Source organism: Gossypium hirsutum, chromosome D08 (assembly GCF_007990345.1).
Source record: "Gossypium hirsutum isolate 1008001.06 chromosome D08, Gossypium_hirsutum_v2.1, whole genome shotgun sequence".
In the NCBI taxonomy this organism is placed as follows: Eukaryota; Viridiplantae; Streptophyta; class Magnoliopsida; order Malvales; family Malvaceae; genus Gossypium; species Gossypium hirsutum.
In genome coordinates this window covers 43,606,307-43,618,969 of record NC_053444.1, presented here as the reverse complement: position 1 = coordinate 43,618,969, position 12,663 = coordinate 43,606,307, and the positions used below count along the sequence as shown (strand labels likewise).

General features: G+C 36.4%; 1 non-coding gene across 1 annotated transcript; it reads left to right on the top strand.

The window, feature by feature from the left end:
• Window positions 1-2,557: 2,557 nt before the first annotated feature.
• LOC121220457 (small nucleolar RNA R71) lies at window positions 2,558-2,664 on the top strand. Its single transcript, XR_005917659.1, has one exon. It is a non-coding gene; the product is annotated as a small nucleolar RNA R71 (small nucleolar RNA).
• Window positions 2,665-12,663: the final 9,999 nt, after the last annotated feature.

Here is a 12,663-nt window from a genome sequence, read left to right as displayed (position 1 = left end):
TTACAAATGTTGGAGGTGGGAGTTTCTCAATAGCGTCTACCTTTGTGTTACTTTGTGTTGATCTTTCGGTGCTATTGTAATCTAATTATACCCTAAGTATCCATTGAGAAGATAGTAGTAATATCGTCCTGCGAGTCTATCCAGTATCTGGTCCAAGAACGGTAAAGGAAAGTGATCTTTCCTAGTCGCATTGTCCAGCTTCCGGTAATCGATGCAGATTCTCCATCCCGTAACCGTTCTAGTCGTATTAACTTGTTGTTCTCATTCTCAACGACCGTGATACCTCCTTTTTTTGGCACGCACTGGACCGAGCTTACCCATGAACTGTCTAAGATGAGATAGATGATATCCGCATCTAACCACTTGATGATCTCTTTTTCTACTATGTCCTTCATGATGGGGTTCAGTCTCCGTTGTCCATCGATCGTCCCTTTTTTGCCATCTTCCAGGATAATCTTGTGCATGCATACAGATGAACTAATACTGCGAATATCAGCTATGGTCCATCCGATGGCCTTCTTGAATTGTTTAAGATCTAAGATAAGTTTCCCTTCTTGCTTAGTGGTCAATTCTACTGAAACAATCACAGGCAGAGTAGAAGCGTTACCTAAATAAACGTACTTTAAAAGAGAAGGTAATACCTTGAGTTCTAATTTAGGTGGCTCCTCGATCGACACTTTTGGCTGGAAATAGTCCCTCTTTTCTAACTCCAAAGATTCAAAACGAGATTGCGGATTAAATCCCCTTCAATTAGCTTCTAGCAAAGCTAAGTATTCATCCTCCTCTTCATCATTTGGAGGATCCGATGTCAAAATTCTTTCCAGTGGGTCCTCAACACAGTTGAGTTCCTTCTCCACTATTAAATCCTCTAAATCAGGCATAGCAGAGCAATCATCCATTGTGTCAGGAAATCGTGCAGACTGAAAGACGTTAAATGTTACTTGATCATCCTAAACACGCATAGTGAGCTCTCCCTTTTTCACATCAATAAGGGTCCTTCCAGTTGCTAGGACCAGCCTTCCTAGGATGATTGGTACTTCTTTGTCTGTTTCAAAATCTAGAATTACAAAGTCAGCAGGAAAGATAAACATATCTACACGTACCAATACGTCCTCGATTTTTCCTTCTAGATGTGCTAAGGATCGATCTGGTAGTTGAAGCGTAATTATAGTTGGTCTAACTTCTCCTATCCCCAACTTCCTAAATATTGAAATAGGCATCAAGTTGATACTTGCACTTAAGTCACATAATGCATTACCACAATATGGTGCTCCAATGTTGCACGGTATGGTAAAACATCCAGGATCCTTTAATTTTGGGGGTAGTTTGTCTTGAAGATATGCACTGCATTCCTTCGTCAAAGCTACCGTCTCAAATTCTCCAAGTCTTCGTTTCTTAGACAAGATATCTTTTATGAACTTGACGTAGTTCGGCATTTGCTCAAGTGCTTCAACCAAAGGGATGTTGATGTGAAGTTGCTTGAGTACGTCAAGGAACTTCTTGAATTGAATCTCCTACTTCTATTTCTGAAGTCTTTGAGGGTAGGGAGGTGGTGGTTTCATTACTGGGATTGATTCTGGTTGATTCGTCTTTAGCGGCAATCCTACATCTAACGACATTGTTAGTTGATCAGAATTAGTTGGTCCTAAGGTTACTTTGTTGGGTTTTACATATTCTGGTTCTGTTGAAACTGGAATTTCAACACTTGGTTGGAGTTCTTTTAAATCTTGAGCATCAACTGGCTCCTTTTCAACTTCGATAGTGTTGGGTTCTACTGTCTTTCCACTCTTCAATGTCAATGCTTTACAATGTTTCTTCCCCAGATTTCTCAAATTCTCCGTGCCACTAGGTAGAGCACCTTGTGGTTGGTTCTTGAGTTCAATAGCAAGCTAGCCCACTTAATTCTCCAAATTCCTTCAAAGTGGTGTCGTTTTTCGCCATGTATGCCTTCAATAGATTTTCTAAGCTATTGGATTGTTCCGCTTGGGTTGGTTTCTGAACTTGTTGGGGGAAACTAGGCGGTTGAGTTGGTCTAGGTTGGGCGTACGTGTTACTTGTTCCAGCCCCTTGCTTACTCCAAGAAAAATTCGGGTGATTTCGCCACGATGAGTTATAAAAGTTGGATTACAGTCCTTGCCTCCCTGGGTTTTGGTTTTGGTTACCCATGTAATATACAGATTCGGGGTTCGATGGACATTCTTAAAATAAATGTCCTTCCCCACAATACATACAGGCTATATTCTCAAATTGTTTAGGTGGTTGAGCTGCAAAACTGTTAGACCCATTAGTGGTAAGATTCTTAAGCATTAAGGATATTGAAGATACCTGAGATGGGAGTGAAGTGAGAGCGTGCACTTCATGTATTCTAGCGACTCATCTTCTTGACGCTGCTTGATTGGTTGGCCATTGATAATTGTTGCTGGAAATCCTTTCAATAATTTCATAAGCCTCATTATAAGACTTAGAAAGGAGAGCATCATTAGCAGAGGCGTCCACTACCATCCTCGCGTGAGCGTTGAGACCATTATAGAATGTCTGAAGTTAAATGCAATGTGGGATTCCATGATGAGGGCACTTTCGTAATAACTCTTCATACTTTTCCCATGCCTCATACAGGGGCTCATCATCCATTTGTTGGAAGGCAGTGATCTCATTCCTCAACTTGGCATTCTTGCTCGACGGAAAATACTTCATGAGAAATCTCTCGGCTAACTCTTGCCATGTAGAAATGGAGTTCGGTGACAAGTAATAAAATGACAAGTAAATGTTGAGTTATCGTACCCACAGGGACTGTAAAAAAGAATATTTATGAAATTAATGTTAAAACACTTTGGTGATAGAAAATATTTTGGTTTAAAGATGATTAAAAACTAAGGGTTAAAAACTAAGTAAAAAAAATTAAAAATAAAAAGGTTCTAATGCACTATTTCAAATAAGGTTTAATCAAGATGATATAATTGTGTTGGATTAATTACATTCCTTTAACTTAGAATTATTAAACTTGCAAGTTATGCAAGGCATATGTATCGCCAAATACAATGCTAAATTAACTTCAGCTACCTTAGAAGAATAAACATGCACTGGTTAAGTATTGTGTAGATTAATTAAAATTTCAACACGATTTAATAATTAATTCATTGGTCATCTAACAATTAATATTGCAAGAATAACTTAGGCATGATTTTACTTAATCAAGCATCTTACCGAGGCCTATAACAGCACAAACACAAATTCAGTAATTCAAGCAGGCAAAATATAATCAACCCAACATGGATTAAATTCAAGCTAGCTTGATTAAAATAACCATTTCAATAGCATAAATATTCATAAATATGTTTTTCAAAACAACAACGAAATTTAAAGAGATAGGGAATAAGAAGCAAATTCGGTGTTTCTCCGTGGCTTGACTATCGTTCTCCGTTGTCCTCGGCTATCAAGGTGGCTTATGAACACTTTAATTGCTGCTCAAAAATGTCTGATGAGGACCTCTTTTCCAAGAGGAGAAATCGTCACTTAAACAAAAGGGAAAATGGGAAGGAAAAGTTGAGAGAAAGTGAGAGAGGAGAAGAGAGAATAAGAGTGTGAGGGATGAGTTGAATGATCAGTAAGGGGTGGATTTTATAGCTGATTGTGGCTCCTATAAATATCAAATTCCATCAGCCAAAGAGACCCCCCTTGGCTGGCCACACACATGGCAATGTTTAGAGATTCAACTTTGCTAAAAATAGCATGGGGCAAATCCATAAAGGCATATTTTTTAGAGGGGTTTGAATGCAAGGTTGAAAGTTCTTCAAGGGCTTCTTTGCAAGCTTATTTAGTCAGCTAAAATGGCGATTTGGGTCAGCATTTGGACGGTTCTGGGCAACCCAATTGGTGGCTAGTTCGGTTCACTAGATTCGGTTCAACCAATGCGGTTCAACTAGACCCTTTTTTTCCATAATTAATTAATAATAATTTATTTAGCCCAAATTAAATTGGGAATAAATTAAAATTAATTATATTATGAATTAACACACATTTTTGGACCATCTTAGGCTAGAAATAAATTTTCCTCGATGCTTCAAATTACTTCTCGGTTTTATTTTTCGAGCATTGTTTGCCAAGCCAATTTTCGCCCTTTGTGCGAATCTGTCGAAAATAGTCAAAATTAATCAAAATTAACTATAAAATTAATTAAAATTCATCGTGTTCATATTTTTAACATAATTTTATTATTTTATAATATTTAATTATTTTTCGATAAGAATGTAACTGAAATGGCATGATTTTAAGTTAAAAAGGGCATTAAAAACACATAAATTTTCGTGTTTCTAGTAGTATCGTATAAAAATTTCGTTAAGAAATTTTATCATTTGCATGTTTAATTAAATAAAAAGGATCAAATCGTAAAAGATGGAAAAGTAGGGTTCTAGTAGCTAAAGGTATTAAATGGTTATAGAACTTAAATGTAAGAGTACTTAGGTGGTAATTAGACCATTTAAGTGATAGTGGACATTTATGGGATTGGTTTTATTGAAATTATTAATGTTTTGAAAGGATAAAATGGTAAATAGGGACTTAAAGATAAATTAACTAAAAGAAAATATTTCCATCTTCTTCATTTTCATACTTTTCAATCAAATTCACCATTGAAGAATAAGCTAGGGATTTGGCCAAGCTCTTCCTTGTGCATGTGAGAGAATTTTCATTCCATTATTAGTGATCTATATGTTTTTGAAGTCGTTGTAGCTTAATCTAGCTAGCCCAGAGACTAATTTGCAAAAATTTTAAAGGGTTAGGGTTTTACCATTAACATGTTTGTGTGATTCTTGAAAATTTATGAAAGATTATGAGTCTTTGTTGTTAAATAAACAACTTTTGTAAAGTGATTTTTGTTGAAAATGGCAATTAGGGATTTATTTGTAAAATGTGTAAAATACATGGTGAAATTTTTAAATAATGGTTTGTATGAGTTGCTATGGGATTATATTGAATTCCGCTAGCTTAGTATGTGGATGAAATTTCATGAAATTCAATTTACAAGCTTAAGTACTAATTATGCATAAATCTTGATTGTGGATTGAATTATAATTATAATTATAATTATAATTATGCATAAATCTTGATTGTGGATTGAATTGAATAATTGAGATTGACTGAAACACTTCATTAAATATAATTATTTATTTAGAAAAAGATAAATCTCAGCCGGATATAAACCGAGGAAAGGCGAAAGTCACAAATTAGTTCGATTGTACTTCTACGCGTTAATTGTCACTGTAAGTTCATGGCACTTAAATGTATAATTGAATTTCCATATATATATATTCATCTTATAACTATGTAATTAAATACTTAAGTTAATTATACCTTATTGTACATACGTGCCCCTGTTTGTACTTCGGTGCCCCTGATTGCACATACGTGCCCTTGTTTACACTTTGGTAACTTCAATCAAGTAAAAAAAGAATTGCATTCAATCAATGTTAAGTTAAAAGATTTACTATGTTCTTACTAAGCTCTCTGAGCTTATATATTTTTTTGTATTATTTTGTAGATCGTTATTGCTGACCTCCAGATGAATCGAATCTTCAGCTCACACTATCCATTGACGTTGGTAGTTTTTGTACTCCTTAGGGTTGTGGCATGTATATGTAGCTTTATAGGTTACTTTGGTTCATTATGGAAAATTACTATATTAATCAACATACCAAAACAATCAATAAGTGCTTAATTTCATACCATTCTAATTGTATGAAATTAAGCACTTATTGATTGTTTTGGTATGTTGATTAATTAAGTTGTAATGTTTGGCTTGAAAGTATGGTATTATGGTTGGTGTGCTTTTGGCCTTTGATGCTTTATTGATTGGTATGGTATGGTCAATTGAAAGTATGTTTTAAATGATAAATTTGGTATGTTTGAATGTGATTTGGTCTATGGCCAATGATGCTATGGCTTTGTATGGAAATAGGTAATTGTATAAGGTTGATTATAGACAAATATGTTTATGTGTTTGGTTGATTTGATGAATTGTGGTTGAGGTGCCTTTTGGCATATTGGTTGTATGAATAAATGGTGAAATGATTTAGCCATATTTAGGCATGTTTAGGTATGTTCAAGGCTTGAATGTATGTGCAAATGACTCATAGGATCATGCTTGATTAGGGTGAAGGAAATGGCTTGAGTTTGGCCTCTTTCTTGTCCACATGGCCAAAGACACAGGTGTGTGTCTCAGCTGTGTGTGACACACGACCAAGCGAAGGGTATGAGGTATATTCTAAATGAGAAATTCATGTTGAAGGTGATAAACTATTTTAGAATAAATGTCGAAGGTTGTTTGATGATAATAGAAGAGATTGCACCGTCTGGTAAGATTCTAGAGATAGCCAAAGAGTTAAGTGAAAGATAATAAGTAAAGAACAGTAAGGGGTGTAAGTATGTATAACGTCTATAAATAGATTTAAAGCTATGAAGGTATCCGCCAAAGGCAGAAATGGAAATCCAAAAAGTCAGAATCTAGAATACAGCAAAGGAAATTTAAAGGTATTTTATACCTAAGCTCACTAAATTTGTATAACTTACAAATGTTATTGTAATACCCAATTTGTACCCGGCCCGTACCAATTGTAATACCCAATTGGTACCCGGCCCGTACCAATCAAGAAATACAAAGGCTGATACTTTTATTTTCGTTTTTTTATGTTTTTTTACTTAATGCAATAAAACAGAATAAAGGGTAAAAGACTTATCTTTTCCCACTTCTGAAACGCCATTAGGGCGATCGAGGTTCGTCTCCGAGGATAGACAATCGGAAACTGAAGGGTTTCCTAGGCTTTTGAGGTCTTTTTGTTGATGTTTTGACGGATTTGGACCCAGATTTGGACTTAGAGGAGTCTAAAGAGCCCAGTAGGGGATTCCCCCCTTTTCGGCCACCGCGGAAGGTGGTGCCGACATTGGAGATCGGCGGCCGGCACGGTGGCCGATGATCGGGCCCTGGCTGAACTAATTGAAGAAGGAGAGAGTTTTTTGTGGTTTTTTTAAAGAAGAATGAAAAATGATTTTTTTTGTAACTTTTTGGCTTAAATAGCCTAGTGAAACGACGCCGTTTCACTAGGCCTCCCAAGGCTCCAAAACGGCATCGTTTTGGGGAGGCCGACCCGACTCCGACTTGACCCGGCCTACGATCCGCATGTTTTTGAGCAGAGGGATAAATTGCGCTTTTAGTCCCTCCGCCTTTTTAATGTTTTACAGTTAGGTTTTTTTATTTTTTAATTCGCCCTTTAATTTATTTTTAATTTCAATTTAGCCCTATTGGAACGACGCCGTTTTGGAGGAGAAGGGAAAATTTCCCTTCCAGCCCCTCTATGTAATTGCGTGTTCAATTTAGTCCTTTTGGCTCTATTTATTTGTAGATTTACCCCAAAATTTTGAATTCTAGTTCAATTTAGTTTTTTTATTATTTTATTATTATTAATTAATTCTAGTAATGTGATTATTATTTTTTCATTTATTTATTTTTTTCCCTTTTTTTCCTAACAAATATTCTTTTATATAAAAACATGTGTATATCTATGTTTTTTTCGTATTTTTGAAAATTCTTAAATACCTATTTATTTTAACATGTTTTATAATTTATATGTATATACATATTTTCCTACTTTTCTCTATTTTCACAAATGCATTATGTATTTTGTTTATATAAATCTTTTATAATCTAATTTTTATATATAAATTCATGTGTATTCTTCATAGTTTAATGTGTATATCATGTACCTTTTATTTTTTTGCTATTTATTATTGTTTTCATTTATATTATTTTGTTCGTTTATGTGATACTTTGCATGACATTGTTTATTTTTTTTATGTATATTGGTTTTATTTATTTATATGTATGCATTATTTCTATGCCATTGTAATATTTATTATTGCATTGTATATTTAATGTAGCATCACATCATTTTTTTACTCGATTTCAAACTTTTCAAAATTGAGATAATGCTTGTATTTAGGATTTTCAAGGAAATTGAGCCCTAACGTATTGGGTTCCGATTTTCTTCGTTAAATCTAACAATCGAGCATTTCTCTTTAATTAAAAATAAGAACTCATTATTGGTAATTCAACATGTTGTGTCCTAACGTATTGGATGTGACGCATTGATTTCTCGAAATGAAGATTTTTTCTAAAAAATAATAAAGGAAATATTCCAAGTTTGGGATTTTGGAGGAATTGTGTCCTAACGTATTAGGCCGCGATTTCTTAAATCTTGAATAAATGGATATTCTTTTAAATTTTTATTACACGAGTATTCTGGCCTAATTCATTTTTGAGGAAATTAGAATGTCGTGCCCTAATGCATTGGGTGTGGCATTTTCTTTCTTTGAAATGATAAGGGTCTTAATACGTAACGTTTTTAAGTTTTTGCTAAGGATTATATTTTTCAAATTTTCGACATTAAGACATTAATTAATTAAATAAGTACCAATTTTTGGGCGTAATGAGGGTGCTAATCCTTCCTCATACGTAACCAACTTCCGGACCCTTTTTTTACGACCAAAGTCGTTCTTAGGTGACCCAATCACACCTTAATAAAAGATTGGTGGCGACTCCCAATTCTTCCAATTTTAATCGACAACTAATTTTTGTTTTTTTCCCAAAAATAAAAAATGGTTTCGACAGCTTGGCGACTCCATTGGGGACATTTTTTTTTAAATAAGAGAGTCGAGCCACAAAGTTGATTAATTCTGGTCTTATAGTCGAAAAAATTCAAATTCTTTTTAAAAATCCTATTGCATTCATGCTTAATTGATTTAAGTACTTTAAATTATTTTGCATTGTACATTACATGTACTGGATAATTTTACCCTCTAAGTGGGAGTGAGAAACTATTCCTTCGTGAGGTTTTCACCTTCGTATAGGATAGTGGATCGCTTTCGGGATACATCGGTACTTATACGTTCGTGAGATTTTTACCTCCGTATAGTCATAGGGAAAATGTGTCCCGCTGAACTGAACTTGATCTATATGAGCCTATAATGGGTGAAGATCGAGGAATCTGCTGGTTCGGGTACCTTTACTTTAGAGTCATACCGTATATAATGAGCCTTAGGAGCTTGCCTTAGGTAGAACCACACTAAACCCTAGTAGATGTCCTAATAGCCGTTGTACTCTTCCTTGATTATATGCTTATATTTGATACTGACTTTTGTGTTTTATTTTAATTGCATGACATGGCATTTCATTTTATCATAAAAGGCGTCAGTTCAGATTCATTTGCTAGATAGAAAGCTTGTCTTGGAAAAAGGGTTTCTTGATAAAGTGGAGGACAATGCGGCTGTCCGAACTAGGTCTGAAACAACGCAGCAAGAAAGGGGCGATAGCTTGGCCGGTGGGTATGTATCAGAATTATGGGATTTTACTCGCATCGGTATAACTCAAAACAATTTGCAGGAGTTGAAGGAAATCTGGGATCAGTGGAATAATGAGGTTAGACAGTTATTTTATGACAATTATGGGGATTTGCCTTATTTGCTTGATGTGAAGGTAGACAAGCATTTGTTTCGAGCCCTCGCCTAGTTTTGGAATCCTGCTTACAACTGCGTCACGTTTGGGAAGGTCGATTTGGTGCCTACGATAGAAGAATATGTGGCTTTACTCCGATGTTCAAAGTTTCAAGTGGACAGGGTTTACTCGAGAGTGGTAAATGTGCCAACCTTTTCAAAGAAGCTGATGGGTATAACAGGGATGAGTGAGCAATGGGTTGCTACACAGATTAAGCAAAAGGGGGATAGTAAATGTGTTCCTTGGAGAAGTTTGAAAGATGCAATTCTAACGCACCCAGACATGAGAAAGATGTTAGATGTCTTTGCTTTAAGTATATATGGCTTGATTGTCTCCCCCAAGGCCTTGGGGCATGTGGATGAAGCAGTCACCGATTTATTTGACCGGCATGATAAGAAGGTTACACCGATTCTGGCAATTTTAGCAGAAACCTTCAGGTCATTGAGTGCATGCCGAAAAACAGGCGAGGGCAGATTTATTGGATGTGCACAGCTTTTACTTTTATGGTTTCATAGTCACTTTTGGAAGGTGGATAAGGTTTCGTATCGGGTTTTCTCTAAAAATTATTCACCACTAAAGGAGATAGTAGCTACGCCGAGGAGAGATGACATTTCGGAGGAGAAGTGTCTTCAAAATCTTCAGGAGGAAGACGTTGAGTGGAGAGCTCCTTGGTTGCTTCCAAATGAGATCCTGTATAGGTGTGGTAATTTCGATTGGGTCCCACTACTTGGGATTTGGGGAGCTATTGGATATGCCCCGTTATTGGTGCTGAGACAGTATAGGTCAAGACAATTTATACCTGCGACCCAAGGGGTAGCTGATTGTGAATTTTCATACAAAGATGATGGTTATAGAAAGAATATTCAAGAGATGTCTAGCGAGTGGAAATAGATTCACCGAATGAAAGGGTTAGCTGTGGGTCCGATGACAACTCCTGAGTATAATGAATGGTGGGGTAAGAGAATCAACGACAATATACCCAAGGTAAGTCAGGAAGGTCGCCAGCCAATAGAGGAGCATTTGCGAGTTATCCCTTCTGAGTTGGAAATCATAAGACAAGATTTTGAGAGAAGAAATGCAGATTTAGAAAAGAAGATAGAGCAAATGGAGGAGGAAAAGATGAACTTGAGATTGGACATAGATGTTCAGAAGCTTGAAACTGAGAAATTAAAGAAAGAGAAAAACAAGGTTGAGGAGGAGCTGGGTAGTCTGAAGAAGGATTATAAAAAGTTGGGTCTGTCAATGAGAACTGCTGGGCTAGGAAAAACATTAGAACAGTGGCAAACACAAATTCAAGAAGAAAAGGACAAAGTCGATAGATGGGAATAGAAATTCCAAGAAATGCAGGGGCGAAACGAGGCTTTAGAAAAGAGTTTGTCAGAAAGCCAAAAGGAAAAGGGCGAGTTAAAGGATAGGGTGATCGTGTTGGAAGGATCTCTTCGTCAGTATCAAAATTGAAATTCCGCAATAAAGTTGAAAGCAAGCTTGAGCAAGACTGAGGAAATGAAGCAAAGAATCGAAGAGCTAGAAACGGCGTTGCAAAATTGTGAAAACCGGATCAAGCACTTGGAAACAAATGAAAATCGTAATAAGGAACAGCTACACTACTTTTAGAACCAAGTTAGGAGCAGAGATCATATTATGGAGGAAGCTGTGGTCCAGATCCGAGAAGTAGCTAATCACGTACAAGCTTTGGCAGTACAAGCAGACATGCTGAGTGTGAAGTATGAATTAGAATCAGATCGGGGGCAAGAGTTAGCTGTGTTACTTAGGAAGATTAGAATGCTGAGCAATAGGGCAAAGCTTTATTTGTAATTCACTTTATGTAAAGAAATTTTTTTCTCGCAAAGTTTTCTTAAATAGAATTGAATTAAAATTGACGCATTTTTTGCATTCATGCATTGCATTACTTCATATGCATTTAAAAATATTAAAAGATTCTAATTAATTTAAATCACTCCTCAGTTAATCTGGAAACCAACCAGCCTACTAAACATCGCTATGGTACTCGATCAAAAACTAAGGACATGGATCAATAGATGGAAAGGCTAGAACAGTCCCAAAAGGAAATGCAGGAGCAACTTCAAAAGCGAATAAATGAGCAGCAAAAAATGATAGACAAAATGATGGAAACTCAAGGGAGTATGATGGCTCAATTAACTCAATGGTTCAACAAGGGAACTGATAAAGGAAAAGGCTCTATGCTCAATGTTGAAGAAGGAGACAATGAGGGACCTGTCTATCCTCCAAACTTTACCCCCTAGCAGGTTGAGATATACCCGCGTAAGTCCTCTGTTACCATTAGGCCTCAGCAATTTCAGGACGACGCTGCAACGCTAATGAATCTTCAGGTAGGATCAGGCTCTAACCCCGGAGTCAACCTTGTTAATCCTGCTATCCCTGACTTTGATGAAACGGCTAGGAAGGAGAAAATGAATGATGAATTGCCAAAACAGCTAGAGGAAAAGTACAAATGACTGAAGAGAAATTTAGAGCGATGGAATGTGCAGAAAGCTACTATGGGATGGATGCTAAAGAATTGAGCATGGTTCCGGATTTAGTACTCCCTTACAAATTCAAAATGCCAGAGTTTGAGAAGTTCAATGGAACTAGTAGCCCCGAAGCTCATATTACCATGTTTTGCAGACGAATGACTGGTTATTTCAATAATGACCAACTCTTGATACATTGCTTCCAGGATAACCTCACAGGGGTAGCATCCAAGTGGTACAATCGATTGAACCGTACCCAGATTAATTCATGGAGAGATCTAGCACAGGCGTTCATAAAGTAGTACAGCCATGTGACTGACATGGTACCTGATAGGATCACTCTGCAGAACATGGAAAAGAAACCGGGCGAGAGTTTTAGGCAATACGCACAGAGATGGAAGGAGGTTACTGTCTAGGTTCAGCCATCTTTTCTAGAAAGAGAGATGACGATGCTTTTTGTAAACACATTGAAGGCCCCATTTATTACACATATGTTAGGAAGTGCTACTAAAAGCTTTTCTGACATAGTTATGATGGCGAAATGATAGAAAATGCTATCAGAAGCGGGAAGATAGATGCTGGAGAAAGTAGCAGAAGGTTGACCTCGAAGAAGAAGGAAAATGAGGTCAA